The sequence below is a fragment of the Xiphias gladius genome, chromosome 19 (assembly GCF_016859285.1).
Source record: "Xiphias gladius isolate SHS-SW01 ecotype Sanya breed wild chromosome 19, ASM1685928v1, whole genome shotgun sequence".
Lineage (NCBI taxonomy): Eukaryota > Metazoa > Chordata > Actinopteri > Istiophoriformes > Xiphiidae > Xiphias > Xiphias gladius.
Genome location: NC_053418.1, coordinates 24728260 through 24734259, shown reverse-complemented (window position 1 = coordinate 24734259; position 6000 = coordinate 24728260).

Sequence of the window (6000 nt, the reverse complement as noted above, 5' to 3'; positions counted from 1 at the left end):
AAGGTCTGAATACTTATGTCAATGTGATATTTCAGTTTTTCCTTTTTAATATATTTGCAAAATATTCTAAAATTCTGTTTTCGCTTTGTCCTTATGGGGTATTGAGTGTAGATTGATGAGGGAAAAAATTGATATAAATGATTTTAGCATAAAGCTGCAACATAACAAAATGTGAAAAAGGGGAAGGGGTCTGCATACTTTGGAATGTACTGTATATACACCATTCAGCCACAACATTAAAACCGGTCACCGGAACTCAAGCCCACTGATGTGTGGGCTACATCTTGGTATCAGTGTAGTGCCAAGAGGGCAAGGGCAAACCATGCAGGGTTGTCATTGTAATTCTGTCTTCATTTTTCTTGGCAAAACATCCCTGGAGCACTTACAAGTGGCCCATGCTGCTGCCAAGCTATTGACCACATCCTCGAAAAGGTCTTTTGCACCAACAGGCTTGATTTCTTTATACTAGGTCCCCAACAAATTCAGAATTCAGTTTACAGTTTTTGTGATCACTCTTAGAGCTCCACATAGTCAGGCACCAGCCTACATTAGGGATCTACTGCAGCCCACCAGTAGGTCTGTGAGGGTCTCTGATCAGGTTTTGTTGAATGTTCCTTGCTCTTGGTTAAAACTAAAGACAACTGTGGTTGTGGGTTCTAAATTTTGGCAATTTCTCCCTTTGGAATTAAGGTCTGCAGACATGTATTGGTTCTCAAAAGCAAGGTTTCCACCTTCAGCGACAAGTGAACTCTCTAAATTTTAAGTTTGAAGATCAGGAGAACAAAAACAATTGCAATAATATCTGAATTGCCGATCTGCCTGAAGGCGCAAAGGGACCTGATGCACCAGCTTTCCTGGAGCAGTGGCTACCTGAGGCACTGGGCAGCCAGGATTTTCCAAAACCACAAACCTGACAAGCCCAAACGTCACCCAGGACAATTATTGTGCCCTTTCTCAACTCCAGAGACAAAGAAAAAGTTATGAAGTGGGTTAGAGGGGAAGATACTATATGGTCAACACGAGGAGAAATTCTTCCAAGGTATGGCCAGAGAAAATAGACATTAAGAGAAAGCGCCTCAACCATGTAAAACAGCAATTAAAATCGCTAAAAATTCAGTGTAGAACAAGTTAACCAGCTAAACTAACTGGTTATTTTGAACCTACTTGAGAGTGGTGACTACAGTGCTCGTGTTTTATCCATACGGTTAAAACGAACTGCATCACTATTGAGGCATTTCTAGAATTGTATATTGCTGTTTGTTTATAGCAACATTAAAGATTAAGTTTACTGGTATGCTTTACTCCTCAATTTTCAATATGTTTACTCACTTTTTCCAATTTGATTGTTAAAAAATAAAAAAACCCAGCAAACTGAGTTCATTTTAAGTCCAGAAAGGATGACTTATTTAGGTCAGCTGCATATTAACCCTATACAACATTATTTAAGATATTTTGTGATAGCTATCACTCTTTGGTTATTTATAACAAATGGTTAACTTCAGCATATGAGAGCAATCCATGTGAAAACACATGTATGCTATACTCCTAGGGGAATATAGGGGATTCAGTGTTAAGGGGAACATTTCACTTAGTGTGATGTTTTCTTGGTTAATCAGACAGCAGATATTATTGAATGTGTGTATATAGAGCTTTATTTTTTGCTACGTTCAATCAAGTCATGTCACAAATGACAAAGCTTAAACCGAATGTAGGTTTCCTACAAGAATGTCACATGATGTCTAAAAATATAACATCTATCCAGAGGCACTGGCAACGCCAGATCTCGTCAGCTTTATACTCTCCAACCTTTATAGGAGTCATGATTTTATTCTATAAATTCCTTTTCAGGTAATTGGAGTTGTTCTAGAAAAGGGTGGACAGTACCTAATTGTTCATGACTCAGTTATTGATCAAACTCTCAGTGGCTAATATTTATTGACCTAACTCAGATTGACCTACCTTTTTTGAAAATTTGTTTTAAACTCTGACCTTGCTACCAGGTAAATTAATAATTGTAGGAGATTTTTATTGCACTATAATCCTTGGTCTTGACTGATCATCAGGAATTGATGATAGTCACACACAAACCAGGAAAAAAAACTTACCCTTAAAAATGAACTTAATTTATGCAACCAATAGAGAACCTTATACCCAAAAAACAGAATACTCATGTTGCTTGTCAGTAACAAACGGCCATTCCCATATTGATGATTTTCTTATTTCTAATGACATTCTTTCCAAAGTGCTTAGTTGTAAATTTGATTCCATCACAATTTCAGGCCATGTCTCATTAATCAGCAAAGCGTCAAATATGGCATAAAGGCGTAAAAATAGTGGCTACATCCTAAATGACTTCATGATGCTGGTTTTCTTAATTACCTTGGATCTAAAATAGACTTTTTTTTTTAGTACCAATAAGGACAAAACCTCTGCTTGTATAAGGTGGGAGGCATTTAAATTCTTTGTGCGAGGCCAGATAATTTGATATACCAGCTTCAAAACTAGAGAATTGAATTTAGAAACAAAAAAATTGGGGACAAAAAATAAATATCTAGAGAAAGTAGGAACATCAAATATACAATCAAAAACTTTTAATATAGCTACACAATATAACTCTCTCTCTTTCTAATGTTAATGCTGATTTTGATAAGATTGATAAGATTAAAACAATCATATTATGAACATGGGGGAAAACCAGGGCAATCACTTGCAAGGGCAAATTAAAAGAATACAATGGGGTCAAAAAGTGGTCTCAAACTTTTAGATCCCATGTAGATACTGAAAAAACAATAAACAGTATTTCAGGCGGACAACTCACGTTTTACAGCAGTAGAACATAGTTTGTTTGGCGTCTATGCTCGACCGCATCATTCCAGGCAGATATGTTTAGATGAAGATATTTGGGTGTGATGAACATATATCTTAAACCCCCCAGAACTGCACAGATTTGGAGACTGATAATCCTGATGTGAGGATCTTCTATCTGTGGGCCACTGTGTGGCTATTCCCCATGAGCGCCTTGACCACGAGTGGACTATTGTATCTAGTGAACGCAGTCCTCCTGCAAACACATAGACAACAGATATGATAGGCGGCAGCTCAGGCAGAGATCACGCAGCTTTAAGGAGAGCCAGGATCTCGTCATGGGTATGCAGCTATTAGTGATGAAGAGGGGGGCAGACCGATGGGGTGGGGAGCGAAGATGCAAAGTAGCGCTGTCAAAATTGCCCAAAATGATGTTTGGTTATTCCTTCTAAAAAAAACATTTGGTCGAACTATTCGAATATCTATTTTTACGCATATCCATAAGAGGGCAAACCAATGCAATGAGAGACATAACTACTTTGGTGTATATTTTCAATATGTTCCCTCAGGTTGCTTGTGCTGGAATGTTAGGCTAACTGTACTTTTGCATACAGCTTTATCTCAAGGTTCCAAAAGTTTGATTGCTCTGACTCGAGATCACCATGGGGTTGTTGGATTATTGGCTCATTTCAGCTTGACCTGCATTTCATTTTCAATCAATGAAAGTGACGTCGTGCGACCACTGTTTGTCATGCAGTGCATTCAGTGCAGCTGCCAAGGGCCCACGCTAGAACTTGTGACAGCCCTAATGCAAACAATCCTCCACTAAGACCCATTGTCTCAGGTATACAATCCATTACTGAACCAATGTCAAAGTTTGTGGACTTTTTCCTGGAAAACCTGGTAATATCCATACCTTTTTTTTTTTTGAAAGACACAAAAGATGTACTCAATTGTCTTGATAAGAACACTGTATACAGCTCTACAATACTTGTATCTATGGATGTAGCAAGCTTATATACTTGCATTCCGAATGATTATCTCCAAAAATCGCTCTCAAATAGACCCCCATAGCCTACCCTCCAGTGACCTGTTACTTGAAATATTTAGCCTGATCTTAACAAAAAAGTATTTCAGATTTGAGGGCCGTTACTTCCTACAGATTAAGGGGACTGCGATCAGTACAGCAGCTGCTCTAGCATATGCATCCCTGGTGGTGACACACTAGGAGGAAGGGCAAATCTGCACCACACTATTCTTTTTTTTTTTTTAAGATCTCATCCCCACAGAGAAGGGTAACAACTGAGAGTAAATAAGCTACAGGGAAAGCTATCGACTGGGCCTACAACACCAATTTTGGGTGACTTTACTGTAAAAGCTGTGAGAAGCATGTGCAGTGAAAATGCCAAAATACTCTTTTTTCCGAAGGATATGGTCTCTTACATGGCAGAAGGAATCCTGCATATTGTGGCTGCACGTCCAACTGTGAAAAACTTCATACTGCACACTGGGACAAATGATACTGTGAAGCATCAGTCTGAAATGCTGAAACAAGACTTTAATGATCTGTTGAACACAGTCAGCTCTCTGAATGCTGAGATGTCAGAAGAGAAGCTGAAAATATGGCTTTCAACTGCATGGACTATCCATTCAGTGCACTGTTTGGACAATTTCAACCTTTTCTGGGACTGTAGACATCTTTTTAAGGTAGATGGACTTTGCCTTAACATGTCAGGAGTAAAACTGTTCATCTCTAATCTATTTTACTTCCTGTGTCACCATTCTATTCCCTCTGCCACAGACAACAGATAAGAGGAATTAAAACAGGAGGCAGACATAATATGAAGCAGCAAAAACTGGAGAGCACCTCAGCCACTGCCTGAAGTAAGCTTTAATAATAAGAGACATTAAAGCAAAAAGGAAGAGGATTTTATACCCCACTAACCCTGCCCAAACCCCATCCAGGTCACCATCCAAGTCACCATCCTCTCCAGGTACCCTTTCCCCCTCCTCCCTCTTCTTGGAGTTTACTGACCAGATGAAAAAGCTGGTCGCTGCCGGGAACCAATTTACAATTAGACCAGCAAGTCAGTACCCACATATCAGGTACAGGATATGTGCTACTTAAAATCAATTCAAGTGGCATTACACAATTTGATCCTATCAACCAGAAAAACTTGAAGGACGTTATACAAAAACTGAAATTCTCCTGCTGCAGTGATATTTGCCAGACAGGCTTTAACAAAAATGTTTTTAATTGCATGACCTGAGGTCTTCTACAGATTGTCAACAAGTCTCTCTGAAGTGTGTTCCCAAAGGCCCTGAAAACTGCCGTCATCAAGCCACTCTTATAAAAGAACAATTTAGACACATCACTAATGAACAATAGTAGGCCCATATCAAATATTGTTAAGGTCTTCAATGACATCCACTTAAACACAGACAGTGGCAGAAATTGAGGATCCTGCCCCCTGCAGCAGTAGGTCTTAGTATTACTGGATCTCAGTGCTGCATTTGAAACAGTCGACCACAACATATTGCTAGACTGACTGGAAAACTGGATGGGACTCTCTGGCACAGTACTAAACTGGTTTGAATACTACTTAAATTACAGGGACCACCTTGTGTCTATAGGTTTTTACAGATCTGAGCGAACAAAAATTACGTGCAGAGTTCCTCAAGACTCCTTTCTGGGGCCTATTCTCTTCAACATCTTCATGCTTTCATTACCTCAGATTATGGAAAACAACAACATATGTTACCACAATAATGCGGATGACACACATATTTCCATAACCATATCATCTGTGGACTATAATCCCATACAAATTCTGAGTAAATGCATTTGACAAATCAATGTTTGGATGTGCCAGAATTTTCTTCAATTAAACAAAGATAAAACTGAAGTAATTGTTTTTGGAGACAAGGAAAAAGGATTAAAAGTCAGTGCTCACCTTCAATCGGTAATGTAAAAAAATCACAAACCAAGCCAGAAATCTTGGTGTAGTCATGGACGGAAGTTTAACAGCCGCATTAAGACATTTACAAAGTCAGCCTACTTTCACCTTAGGAACATAACATGGATTAAAGGAATTATGTCTCAGCAGTATTTGGAAAAACTTGTCAAATATCTTCAGTTGACTCAACCACTGTGATGGTGTGTTGATTGGTATCTATAAAAATCGATCAGACAAC